Consider the following 14943-nt stretch of genomic DNA (forward strand, 5'->3'; position numbering starts at 1 on the left):
GCTCACTGCAAGCTCCGCCTCCCGGGTTCACGCCATTCTCCTGCCTCAGCCTCCCGAGTAGCTGGGATTACAGGCGCTGCCACCGCGCCCGGCTAGTTTTTTGTATTTTTTAGTAGAGACGGGGTTTCACCGTGTTAGCCAGGATGGTCTCGATCTCCTGACCTCGTGATCCGCCCGTCTCGGCCTCCCAAAGTGCTGGGATTACAGGCTTGAGCCACCGCGCCCGGCCAAGTGTTTTTCTATTTTTTAAATTTTTTTTTTTTTTTTTTTTACTTTTTAAACTTTTTGTTAAAAACAAAAATATAATCACACACATTAGCCAAGGCTTACATAGGGTCAGGATCATCACTGTTCCTATCTTCCACCTCCACATCTTGTCCCACTGGAAGGTCCTCAGAGGCAAAAACATCCACAGAGCTGTCATCTCCTATGACAACAATACCTTCTGGAATACCTCCTGAAGGACCTGCCTGAGGCTGTCTTACAGTTAACTTTTTTTAATCAGTAGAAGGAGTACATTCTAAAATAATGATAAAAGTATAGTACAGGAAATATATAAACCAGTAACTAATTTATTATCACATTTAAGTATTATGTACTCTACATAATTGTATGTGCTATACTTTTATATGACTGGCAGTACAGTAGGTTGTTTAAACCAGCATCACCACAAAGATGTAATGCATTGTACTATGACATTATGATGGCTACAATGTCACTAGGCACACATCATAGGAATTTTTCAGCTCCTTTATAATCTTATGGGACTACTGTCATATATGTGGTCCGTGGCTGACTGAAAGATAATTTCAAGAGGCAGTGACATAATTGACCATTGAAGTTATGTGGTCCATGACTGCATATTCTCAGACTCATCGTGTAGTGGGTTAAAGGAATAACCTTTATCATTGCAATCTTCTGACTTGCACCTGAGGTAAAACTGAGAGTGTTAATACCTGCAATGAGCCCAAGGCAGCCATTTCATCTTCTTGGATCCATCACTCCCAGACTCTCATGCTGGGTTTATCAGCAGTGAGGACCTAAAGGTTCCTTACAGCAGCAGGTGCTGGTGACTCAGAGTCAACAGAGTCGTGTAATAGTCTGCAGGAATCCAGGGGCATTAGGCATGATGATAACTATTGCAGCAATCTCTGTAGCCATGGGGATTTATGAAATGTGTTTTCTTCCCAAAGCTCCCTGCAAATAACCAAAGGATTGAATTATTTCTAGATCAAGAACAGCAGGTGGTTAGACAGGACATTCATTTTTTGGTTCCATCTCACTCATTTTATGTAGTAATTGCTTTCTCTGCAAATTGAAAAAGCTTTCCTCACCCCATTCTCTGCTGTTCCAGATGGCTGTACCCTCTCAACCTGGCAGGTGCCTGCCTGTTGGCAGTGAGGCTGTGAACTTACTAAGTGCAGCATTTTCCAATCTCCAGACACAAATGAAGCGATGTTGATTCTTCTACTAATGTCAGGCTTCTCTGAGGAAAGGATAGGCCATGACATGTGGACTACAAGAAATTATGAAGCTATTTCAAGCTCTAAAGTACTAGAGACTTGTGCATGGTTTCATAAAAACCGATTTCCTCTAGTCCTACTTATTATCCAACATACAACAAAAACAGAATTGTAAACTTAAAAGAAAAAAAACCTGACAATCCAGAACCAGCTCTGGGGTATTTATAAGTTCTAACAAAATCCCTCCAAAATGTGTTTTAATTGGGTTTCTATTAGCAAGTCTAATCCATTGGGACTCCCTAATTACTAAGGTAAGTCTTAACTCCCTTTCATCATTATTCTCTCTTTCAGTCCAAAATAGAAAGAAAGAAATTCTTCTTAAGATGCAAATTTTAACTTGAATTTGAGGCCAGCAAAGTAAGCTATCATTGGTTCTTTTTGAGTCTAACCCTCTAGAGAGCTTCATTTTAAAATTCAAATACAAGGAGATTATTTATCAGTGTGGTTCTGGCAGTGACATAATTGCCCCTTGAAGTAAACAAGTTGGCAGCCTTGCAAAAGAGGAAGTGATTCTTATTTATTTATTTATTTTGTATGGGAATTAGGTTCTGCAAACAAATCCCTCTGACTACTGAGGCTTAAAAAATGCTGTATGGTGTTCAAGTGAAAAAGCAACATGAAGCCAGTGAATGGCCATGGTCAGAGGGTGTGGGAAGTGAAGCCATAGTAATAAAAACCAAAGTGCCAGGGAGTGGCAAACCAATGCCCAGAGCTATAAGCCCGCTGAAATTTCTAGTCTAGGTTCCACATTCCTTCTTGAAAAATACCTTCCTCTTGATCAGACACACAAAGGTCTGTGTTTCTGTGGTGTTATAGCATGCAGCTGGGATAGAGTAGGGTGAGAACTGGCTCAGGCATGGGACATCCAGGTTATCTTCCTGCCTGTAATAGTCTCTGGGACCATATGCTGCAAGCTCAGGCAGAGGAGAGAGAAGAGCTATTTCTTACCATCATTTAGCTGCCAAGTCCTGGCATTCTTTCACCAAATTACATAACTGGAGACAGCAGGTGTGTTTCAGAAGCACATGGACCATCACCCCACCTCCCCAACAAACACACACACACACACACACACAAAACACACACACACACACATACCCTTCACCTAGATCTCCCTCCAGGTCCACCCCATCAACTATGTTCCTATCTGCTTATTAATGCTGGAAAATTCATAGCTAGTGTTTCATGCCTTGGATGTAAGGCTCTGGTTTTTAGTAATGTGTATATAATCCTGGGATATATGACATCTTAACCCCTTCGCTTTTTAATTCAAAGAAACCCATAATGTTTGTTGTAAATAACTCATTCAAAATAGTCACAAAATTAAAGGGATAAGCTCTATTAATCACATCTACTTTACTGTATACAGGTAGAGGGAGGGTGAGGCAAAGAATGATGCAGGAAGAGGAGGCTGTGTGATCTACCTAATGATCAGGTTGACAGAAATAAAAACTACCATTATTTTAGTCAACTCAACCTCTAATTGCCCTAAACAAGATTCTACACAGGTGTTCATTCGTTATACTTTCCAAGACTTACTCTTTTCTATGAATGATTTGTGTAATAGAATAAAATTTTAAAATGAAATTCAGATCAAATACCCTGTTTGGGGACCTGAAAATAAAATTCATCAGAAAACTCTATGTGATTGTATCCATTTGGCCAACAGAGATATTGTTATATGGCATTTCTCCAAGTTCCCAAGCTTATTTATATCTCTTTGCTATCCTCATAACATCTGTGCTTTTAGGAGTGTAGTAATATACTTAACTGAATACATTTCTGCTTAGCCAGGAGGAGATGCATAAAGATGTGGAAATACAGAAATTGTCATATCATGATAGCATAGGGAAAGAGGAACACTCATAAACAGAGCATAAGTTGGTGGAAAAATTTGGCCATTTTATCAAAATGTATTATGTGATATAATTTAATGTAGCAGTACTTTTCCCAGAAACTTCATTGTATAAAACCACCTTAACAAACAAGTGGACTGAGGTACAAGATATATACAAGACACAAAAATGTTCATTGTAACACTGCAAATGTGGCAAATGCTGGAAACATCCTAAGTATTCATTAGTTGGTTAAATAAATTATGACTTATTTACATGATGGAATCTAAAACCACTAAAATAATTAAATAAGTGGATAAAATACCTAAGATATTTTATTAACTGTATATATATGATCATACATAGTTTTTTGACAAGTCAAAATGGACACGCACATTTTCCTGTGGTTACCTGTAAGAAGAGGGATGTTGGCAGGGGAAAAAATTTACTTTTAATTTCACGGTCTTCTGAACCGTTTAAATTTTCTTGTTGCAAGTGATCATTCACTACTTCTATGAGATAATAATAAGAAAATAAAGGAAAACAAAAAAATGGGAAAAGGAGAAAAGCAAATTGCCCTTCTGGAAGTATACCTAGGTGTCATTTTGGCCTACATTCTGTCTTGGAGAGTGGCAATACTGGGTTAGAAGAGATCAGCACTGTCTTCCCTGATGTGCCCTGAACATCACTGTCCCTGCATATTTTATAGATTCATCACCATAAACTAATATCTATCTTATTTGGATCAATGTAAACAGCTCCTAGTACCTCTTGGGGTAACAAGTTTCAAAAGTTTATCACCCCGACTTCACACCTATCAGTGTGCAGAGAAGATCATGACTCTAAATTTAGTCCCTTCAATCTTTAAGAGCTGTTTTCCAGGTGCAGGATTATAAAGGCTTGATGAGTAAGTCAGTGATCATCCCTCTATGTCTTTCGAAAACGTATAGTCTTTGACTCTCTTACTCAACTTTGCTTTTCTATGCAAAAGTATTACAAATCTTCATCTGTCTTCAAATAGAGAGATCGCCCATTTGTCCAATCTATTAGTTGCCCTTCTCTGGGAACTTTCCACCTCCAATATGATTTTTTTTTTAGACATTTTAGAATCAGAATTGCAAATGGTTTTCCCAGCATAGTTGGGCAGGGATTTTATACAGTGTTCTCTATTTTATTTCCACTGCCTTTTTTCTTGACAAGTCCAACTGCTTGGCCAGCTTTTTGGAACAAGTTATCCAACTCCTTTTAGCCATTCTTTTCCCTCTGCAAGACACCAAAACCTCCAGATAAAAATGAAAAATGTTCAGATGTGTCTAAATCATTGAATCCCAGAATAGAACTCAAAGGGTCATTAGATATAATCTAGTCCAAACTTCTTATTTTATAAATGGAGAAACTGACTGGGTGCTCATGCCAGCCAAGGTGGGAGGGTCACTTGAGGCCAAGAGTTCAAGACTGGCCTGGGCGACATAGCAAAACTCCGTCTTTACTAAAACATATATTTTTTTAATTAGCTGGGCATGGTGGTGTGCCCCCTGTAGTCCCAGCTACTTAGGAGGATGAGGTGGGAGGATTGCTTGAGCCCAGGAGATTGAGGCTGCAGTGAGCTATGATCATTGCCATCAGCCTGGGTGACACAGCAAGACCCTGTCTCTAAAAAAATATATTCTTTTTCTTTTCTTTCTTTTTTTTCTTTTCTTTTCTTTTTCTTTTCTTTTTTTTTTTTTTTTTTTTTTTTTTTTTTTTTTTTTTTTGAGGCAGAGTCTTGCTCTGTCGCCTGGGCTGGAGTGCAGTGGTGCAATCTTGGCTCATTGCCACCTCTGCCTCCTGGATTCAAGTGATTCTTGAACCTTGGCCTCCCAAGTAGCTGGGATTACAGGCATGCGCCACCATGCCCAGCTTATTTTTGTATTTTTAGTAGAGACAGGGTTTCACCATGTTGTCCAGGCTGGTCTCGAATTCCTGACCTCAAATGATCTGCCTGCTTCAGTCTCCCAAAGTGCTGGGATTACAGATGTGAGCCACCACGTCCGGCCAAATAATTTTTTAAATAAATAAGTAAATGGGAGAAACTGAGGTTCAGAGAGGTCATATTAGTCCATTTTCATGCTGCTGATAAAGACATACCTGAGACTGGGAAGAAAAAGAGGTTTAATTTGGCTCCCAGTTCCATATGGCTGGGGAGGCCTGAGAATCATGGAGGGAGGTAAAAGGCACTTCTTACATGGTGGCAGCAAGAGAAAATAAGGAGGAGGCAAAAGTAGAAACCCCTGATAAGCCCATCAGGTCTTGTGAGACGTATTCACTATCACGAGATTGGCACAAGAAAGACCAGCCCCTATGATTCAATTACCTCCCTCTGGGTCCCACCCACAACATGTAGGAATACAATTCAAGTTGAGATTTGAATGGAGATGGAGTCAAACCATATCAGAGGTTAATCAAGGACTCTAACTTAAATCTCCCAACTTCCATGCCAGGCCCTTCTCCACCACATTTGTATACAAGAGAGAGCCAAAATATTTAATACCTGTATATAGCACAGGTACTGGACTGAAGACCCGCTTGAGTATTGGCACAGGGTCCTGAAGGCAGCCCAATGTGGTGGGCAATAGCTCTTTATTTGCTGTGTCAAAGAGTGTTCTGTGGGGTCCTGGGGGAGGAGCAGAGGTGGCTTCAGTGCCAGGTGGACGGGGAGTGTTATAGAGCTCGGTGCAATGTCTCTTGACCAACCAGTATGGAAGTATTTAAATATATTAACAACTGGGACAGTCATCCCAGTGTGTCCCAGGTGTGTAGCAGCTGCATTGGTCTAATTTAGATAAAACTTAGGTATACACTTTTTCTTCATTTGTATACTTTGATGTGTGAAGACTCAGAAGCTCTGGCCAAGTGATGTGCTTTAAATCTTTCAACATTTAGACATCATAAAAATGCTAGGTACTCGGGACATTACACATAATTAAACAAAGTCTAAGGGGTCTTACAGGCTTTTAATATCAGTCATGAAAATGAAATTTTTTTTTTTTTTTTTTGAGATGGAGTCTCGCTCTGTCACCTGGGCTGGAGTGCAGTGGCATGATATCGGCTTACCATAATTTCCACCTTCCCAATTCCAACAATTCTCCTGTCTCAGCCTCCCAGATAGCTGGGACCACAGGCGTGCACCACCATGCCCAGCTAACTTTTGAATTTTTAGTAGAGACGGGGTTTCACCATGTTAGCCAGGCTGGTCTCAAACTCCTGACCTCAAGTAATCCCCCCGCCTTGGCCTCCCAAAGTGCTGGGATTACAGGCGTGAGCCACTGTGCCCAGCCGAAAATGAAATCTTTAAATTGCAAAATAGATGTAGCTCCACAGAAATATGAACTCTCTAAAAATGCATGAGCTGCTGCTTATCCATCTTCAAGGAAAAATGAGTCACAGTAATGTTTCCCTCTGTGAAACAGATTTTAAATTGTGATTTATGCGGTTTAAAAGCAGTTAAGTAGCCTTTGTCAGTAAGACTATCATGAGATGGTTTGATGAAGACTATTTCGGATAAATTACCAAATCAACTCAATTCCCCTTCCTCAGAGCCAGAGAGTAAAGAATACCCAGGAATGGCTGTGTGTGTGTGTGTGTGTGTGTGTGTGTGTGTGTGTGTGTGTGAAGAGGGTCTTTGTTCTCTCATTGTTTTCCTCTCTCCAGCTCCTCAGGAGGTGCTACAAAGACACAGCATACGTGAAAGCTAAACAACAGCATGTACATAAATATTCCTCCTCCTCCCCTGCCTAAAACCAAAACATCTATTTCACAGCTTGAAATCCCAGCATTTCATCTGGCCTTTAAAAGTCCCCAAATAAAACAAAATTATTCCTGAAAAGTCTTGAATACTTACATCTCTTTTCCACCACAGAAAAATGGGGTTGAGTTTCCCACAAAAAATATTTTCGCATCTATTTATTTAACAGATCTTTCAAAAATATCAAAAGTTAAATCACACTTTGTCCCACTTTTAAAGAAACTGTCTTATTGAAAATGAAGACTATATGAATAGAGATATAGTAGAGGTTTAAATATATATTGAATGTGGGATGAATGAAAAAAAATCAACATGTATGTATACCAGTTAGACCTCAATAAAGCTGCTTAAAATTAATTCACATGTAGTTTAATACTTGATCTGGGGACTTCTGATGCCATCTGTATCATCTAGGGTTCAATCAGAGAAAGAAAACCACTACACACACAGGTACACACACACAAACAGATTTAACCTTACACAATTGGTGGAAGTTGGTTAAGTAGTCTGAGTAAGGTTGTCTTTGCCACTTGTGATGCTGGAGCTTAAAGTCCACAGGGCAGGCAGTTGGGGAAGGGAAGATGGCTATGAAATGAGGGAAAGCAATAGTAAGCTGGAACCCACAAGCACAAGCTGAAGACAAGGATGGGCTGAAACCTGTGACAGTTCTTGTTGACTCTGACCTTAGCATTGAAAGAAATGGCAAAAAAAAACTGCAATTACCTTTGCACGGACCGAATAGTATGATTGTTTTGTAGAAGCTGGGGAGCCTTCATCACAGGGCTAAACCCACATACCTTACGCAGGAGTAGAAGCATCGGAAAGAGGAGTCAGGGGAGAGTGGAGCAGTTAAAGCCCAGCTGCTGACTCTCTCCAATGAGGACAGTTAGCAGATCAGTGACGATGTGGGAGTTACAAAATGGCTGTTGTTCTCTTCTGCTATCCTAATCTTACATAAGAATTTCTCTTGTGGCCCACTTTAACCAGCAACATATAGGAAGGGGATATCTTAAAAACGTAGTTGAGCCTTGCCAAGTTGACACATTCCAAAGCCACCATAACAATCAATATATTCTAGGGAGAGAAGTGTTAACATATTTCTGAGAACCAGGTTTTCAAAATGTGGAACTGAAGGTATTTACCCAGCAGGGCAAAGATGAGGGTAAGGGTGGTGCAAAAAGAGGTAACAAAGCATATACTTAGTCACTCACTCTCCCTCTCTCTCCTTTCATTTATTAAAATTGTATATTATTTATTCTGTGTCAGCCCTGTACTAAATTGTATTTGCCAAAGATGGCCACAGTATATCCCTTCCAGCACGATCACCTTACATTGTGATGTTAACACTCCTATATCAAGAGTCTTCGTTTACTCCCCTTAAATCTGGACAGGACTGAGACTGTGGCAGAAGTGACATTGCATGACTTCCGAGGCTAGCTCATAAACATGATTAATTTTCACTGGGCTCTCTATCTTTCTGGAGACTCTCATCATTGACTCCATGTTATGAGGAAGCCTAACCTATATGGAGAGGTCACATGGAGATGTCCCAGTTGACATTTCCAGCCATGATCTCAGCATAAATCAGTCAGCATCGATCACTAAACATGTAAGTGAGTGAGTTTTCAGATGATTTCTGCCCCCAGTCTTTAGGCATCCCTTCCCCTCCAAAAACAAAAACAAAAACAAAAACAAAACAAACAAAAAAAACACAATGCCATATGGAACAGAGAGATGAGCCATTCCACTGAGTCTTGCTCAAATTACAAATTTATGAGCAAAATTAATGTTGTCATTATTTCAAGCTACCAAGTTTTGGGGTGATTTGTTACACAGCCATAGTAACTGAAACAGGCTCTTTGCCAGACCAATAAGGTATATAATGGACAATATATATTATGTTATTAAATTGTACATAATTACCTAAATCCTTTTGCTTTAATATTGCTTAAATTGGCTTGAAGTTAAGTTTTTAATCAATACTTTTGTGTAGTGGGGTTTTTTTTCACTTTTTATCTTGAGATAAATGTAGATTTGCATGCAGCTTTAAGAAGTAATAGAGAGAGAGAGAGATCCCATTTACTGTTTACCTAGTTTCCCTCAATAGTAACATCTTTCCTAACTATAGTACAATATCACAACCAGGAAATTGATGTTGATACAGTTTACCAAACTTACTCAGATCTCACCAGTTGTACACGCAGTCGTGTGTGTGTATTTAGTTCTATGCAATTTTATCACATTTGTAGTGTTATGTGATCACCACTATAGTCAGGATAGAAAATAGCTGGGTGTGGTGGCCCATGCCTATAGTCCCACATAGGAGGCTGAGGCAGGAGGATTGCTTCAGCCCAAAAGTTTAAGTCCAGCCTGGGCAACATAGTGAGATCCTGTCTCTACAATAATAATAATAATTATAAAATTTTAAAACTACAGAACAGTCCCATTACAAGGAACTCCTTATGCACCCTTTATAGCCACAACCACCTCCTTTCTGCCACCACCACCAGCCAACCCCTAGCAACCATTAATCTGGTTTCCATAACTATGATTTTTTCATTTCAAGAATGTTATATAAAATTCATTCATTATGGACTGAATGAAATCATATGGTATGTAAACTTTTGAGATTACACTTTCTTACTCAGCATAATTCCCTGGAGATCCATCTAGGTTGTTATGCATATTGATAGCATGTTCCTTTTTACAGTTGAGTAGTATTTCATGGTATGGATATACCACAGTTAAGTATTCACTCCTTAAAGAGCATCTGGGTCATTTCCAGTGTTTGAATATTATAACATCCACGTACATTTGTGTGTGTGTGAACATATATTTTCATTTCTCTGGGATAAATGCTCAAGAGTGAAATTGCTGTGTTGTATGATAAGCATGTGTTTAGTTTTGTAAGAAACTGTCATGTTCTTTTTCAGAGTAGCCATACCATTTTCCATTATCTTTAGCAATGTATGAGTGATCCAGTTTCTCTGCATTATCATTTCAATACATGTGTAGTGATATAGCAATATTTTTTTGTAATATGATCTGACCAGATGTGTGTAAACTCTGTTCCTTCTTGTTTTCACCAGGGATCTTATTTTTTTCAGAGCTTCTAGGCCTAGGGCCTGCTGAGAAATTTCACACCCATGTCAAATGGTGAGGGGATCTTCTATTTTTTTAACACTACCTCATTCCCCTTGACCATCCTCCATGAGATGGAGAAGAAAATGAGTTATGTGGGCTCCATAGCTAATGGCTGGCTATCCTTTTTTTTTAAGAAACGACTCCTAATAGATATGCAGAGGCTTTGTTCCAAAAAAAATTTAAATACATTTTCTGCAAGATATTTTAGGTAAAAAAAATCAAGATAAAGAATGATAAGGTTAGGGACAAGATTAAATATAAGGTTTAACATATAAAATGTATGAAGTCTCTTGCAATTGAGTCACAAATTTGCCTGTGCATTTGTAGCGTTAAGAGGGAAATGTGGTGAACTATCTATTTCACAACATTCATGGGGAAATAATAAACTAGTTTCTCACAGAAACCCAGCCTGGTTCTGTGAGCAGAATGGAAATTCCCCCATGTCTATGGAGGCCACTAGGCAATGTAAGTGAGTGAAGCAGATTGGGAATAAGAGAATAGGGAGTAGGGGCTGGGGCTGTGTCAAACTGGAAAGCACATGCACAGTCTAAGGGCATCTACTACTACTCAGCCTCAGCCAATATTCCCAGAGGGAAGCATAAGCCCTGTGTTGCCAGATTTATTTTGACTTTTAATATATTAGCAACTATATCAGTGAAAATAATAACTGAACAAAATGCTTCTGTAGTCCAGAGCTGGTCAGTTGCTGCCAGTTTAAAACCTCTGGCCTTGAAGAGTAGGCAGAAACATCTAATGCAAGACAATCCTTATAAATATGACCTCTTTCAGCTTAGCTTTGGATAACTATTGAATGTCACTGAGTCAGTGATTAAGCTTTCTGACATGCATTTAGAATGAAGATTGTATGGCTGGTCAAGTATGGTGTCATACACTTTCATAATCAGCCAACAATAATAAAAACATGAACAAAAGACTTGAACAGGCACTTCGTGAAAGAAGATATCCAAATTGCCAATAAATATATGAAAAGTGCTCAATGTTATTAGTCATGAGGAAAATACAAATTAAAACCACAGTGAGATAAAACTACATACTCACTAAAATGGTAAACATAAAAAACACCCCCTCAAGTGTGGGTGAAGACGTAGAGTAATTGGAATGCTCATACGTTGCTGATAGGAATGTAAACTTGTACATCTTTGTCATTTCTAATGAAATGTAATATATTCCTTCCTCATTGCCTAGCAATTTCTTTTTTTTTAGGTCATATCCAAATGTTTATTTAACTCATAACCTCTATAACACATTAAGTTGAACTTACAGAAACGAAAGCAAAGCATTTGAAAATTGATCTGTGGATACAGCATCTATAGGAAACAAATATAAAACATGAGACTCAATGAGTTTGATGGTGATAATAATTAATGTTTAGGATTCAACTTATATTCTAATTAATCTAATTGGGTTAACTACAATCATGAAATATTCCATATTTTCCTCTTATGATTTTGTTTGTTTTTTAAACTTTTATTTTAGGTTCAGGGATACATGTGCAGGTTTGTTATATGGGTAAACTCATGTCACAGGGGTATTGTTGTTCAGATTTTGTCACCCAGGTACTAAGCCTAGTACCCAACAGTTAGGTTTTTTGTTTGTTTATTTGTTTTTCTCCTCTGCCTCCTCCCATCTGTCACCCTTGCGTAGGCCCCAGTGTCTGTTATTCTCCTCTATGTGTCCATGTGTTCCTATCATTTAGCTCCTGCTTATAAGTGAGAATATGTGGTACTTGATTTTCTGTTCCTGCATTAGTTTTTTTTTTTTTTAATTTTTAGTTTTTTTATTTCAATAGGTTTCTTGGGGAACAGGTGGTGTTTGGTTATATGAATAAGTTCTTTAATGGTGATTTCTGAGATTTTGGTGCACCCATCACCCAACCAGTGTACACTGTGCTCAATGTGTAGTATTTTATCCATCACCACCCCCCCTTTCCTCCCAAGTCCTCAAAGCCCAAAGTATCATTCTTATGCCTTTGTGCCCTCATAGCTTAGCTCCCACATATGAGTGAGAACATACAGTGCTTTGATTTTCCATTCCTGAGTTACTTCACTTAGAATAATAGTGTCCAATTCCATCCAGGTTGCTGTGAATACCATTATTTCATTCCTTTATATGGCTGAGTAGTATTCCATGGAATATATACCACATTTCCTTTATCCTCTCATTGACTGATGGGCATTTGGGCTGGTTCCATATTTTTGCAATTACAAATTGTGCTGCTACAAACATGCATATGCAAGTATCTTTTTCTTTTAATGACTTCTTTTCCTCTGGGTAGATACCTAGTAGTGGGGTTGCTGGATCAAACTGTAGATCTACTTGTAGTTTTTAAAGGAATCTTCACGCTGTTTTCCATATAGGTTATACTAGTTTACATTCCCACCAACAGTGTAAAAGTGTTCCCTTTTCACCGCATCCATGTCAACATCTATTTTTTTTTTAAATTTTTTTGATTATGGCCATCTTGCAGGAGTGAGGTGGTATCACATTGTGATTTTGATTTACATTTCCCTGATAATTAGTGATGTTGAGCATTTCTTCCATATGCATGTTGGCCATTTGTATAGAGAAAATCTTCACAGTCTATACAAATGACAAAGAACTAATATCCAAAATCTACAAAGAACTCAAATAAATCAGCAAGCAAAAAACAAACAATCCTATCAAAAACTGGTCTAAGGACATGAATACAAATTTTCAAATGACCTAGCAATTTCACTTCTAAGTATTTACTAACCAAAAGAAATGCATGTATATATCCATAGAAAGACTTGGACAAGAATATTCAGAGCAGTTTTATTCGGACTACCATTAACTGAAAACATCCCAAATGTCCATCAACAGGAAAATGAGTAAACGAAAAACTTTGGGGTATATTCATATAGTGAATGAGCAATAGAAAGAAATAATTATGATGCATCCAACAGCATAGATTAATCTCAAAAACATTAGGTTGGGTGAAAGAAGCCCTACACAAAAGAGTATATACTATATGATTCCATTTATATAAGGCTCAAAAACAGGCTGGGCATGGTGGCTTATAACTATAATTCCAGCACTTTGGAAGGCCAAGGCTGGAGGATCACTTGAACTAAGGAGTTCAAGACCAGCATGGGTAACATAGTGAGACCCTGTCTCTACAAAATAAATAAACAAACAAACAAATAAATAAGCCAGTCATGGGGGCTTGCACCTATAGTCCTAGCTACTCGGGAAGCTGAGGCAGGAGGATCACTTGAGCCCAGGAGATCCAGGCTGCAGTGAGTCATGTTTGTGCCACTGCACTCCTACCTGGGTGACAGAATGGGACCCTACTTACAAAACAAGGATTTAAAGTTCAAAAACAGTGCAACTTGTGGTAATTTTAAAACTGGTTGCCTCTGTGGGTGGGGGAACTGACTTTAAATCCGGGTGATGGAAATGTTCTATATCTTGAGCTGGGTGGTTACATGTTGTATATTTTTGCTAAAATTTTCCAAACGCTCCTCATAAAATCTGCACATTTTACTATATGTAAATTATACCTCATTAATTTACTAATAGTTGGGTCCTGGAAAAAAAACAACTGGACAAGGACACTGCTGGCCTGGTCCAACCAAACTATCCAGATTCACACAGGGAAGAAATGTCAGCCTCCATGTTGGTATGTTGTACTTGGGTGCATGTGCTGGGCTAGTTCCCACATAGAAATGGCAAAACATGCTTATAGAGTGCCCGAGAGAGAAAATCCTTCTTTCCCCAGAAGTTTCCTACCATACAGAGAGGCAGTACATGGTAATGGCTAGGAAAATGACTTTGGAGCCAAATAACATAGATTCAAATTTTGGCTTTCTTAAATATTAGCTTGATGACTTTGAGGAAATTCTTACTGTTCCAAGCCTCTCATTGCTCAGCTATAAAAATGGGTATGATAATACCTTCCTCAGAGTATCATCATGAAGATTGTCTGCAAAGTGCTCACTTAGCACAGTAACACCCATATGGTAAAGTATTCAATAAATTGTAGCATTTCATTCTATATTCATATAGGGACCAAATGTCTGAACATCTACCTTTCAAAGCTTATCTAACATCTTCTCCTTAAAGAACTTTCTGCTATTCTAAGACTCCTAGAAAGAGTAACATACTGAGTTCTTAAGGCCTTAGTGCAAATTACTTTTAGAAAAATATGACTTCTCTCAGAGACAAGCAACGTAGGTAGGTTATAGGGTAATTTACTTGACATAGATGTAGGGGAAAGCACTGCTAAAGGAAGAGGTGTCATTTGGGATTCCTGTTTGCAAGTAATTGAAATGATCTTTGGTTTAACCGAAGGCAGAGGCTGGAAAATCAGGCCTGGGCTTACAGAAACCAAGGTCACTCTGTACGCCTAGGCCACAGAATTCATAGCAACTAATTTAAAGAAGGAAGTAACCAATAAACGCATGACCTACATTTGTTTCATTGCATCAATTCCTCAAGATCCAAAGTTTGGGGAAAGAGTATCAGTTTTGTCAAGCTCAGACCAACTTCTCTTTCCTGGTTCTCAAAGTAGGCAAGGCTAGATGCCTTTGGCTTCCAAAGGGTGAGGGAGGAACCTGGAATTACCTTACACCAAGATTACCCTAATCAGGGAGAGATATTCACCAAAAGAAAATTG

The 14943-nt window shown here is 38.7% G+C and overlaps 1 long non-coding RNA gene across 1 annotated transcript in view; it reads right to left on the reverse strand.

Annotated features, from left to right (window-relative positions):
* Window positions 1-242: 242 nt before the first annotated feature.
* LOC135969220 (uncharacterized) overlaps window positions 243-14943 on the reverse strand; it is a 44598-nt gene continuing 29897 nt past the window's right edge. Inside the window, exon 2 of the long non-coding RNA XR_010584358.2 lies at window positions 243-1197. This is a non-coding gene — a long non-coding RNA (uncharacterized lncRNA). The remainder of the gene's footprint in view (window positions 1198-14943) is intronic.

The sequence above is a fragment of the Macaca fascicularis genome, chromosome X, assembly GCF_037993035.2.
Source record: "Macaca fascicularis isolate 582-1 chromosome X, T2T-MFA8v1.1".
NCBI classification, from domain to species: Eukaryota; Metazoa; Chordata; class Mammalia; order Primates; family Cercopithecidae; genus Macaca; species Macaca fascicularis.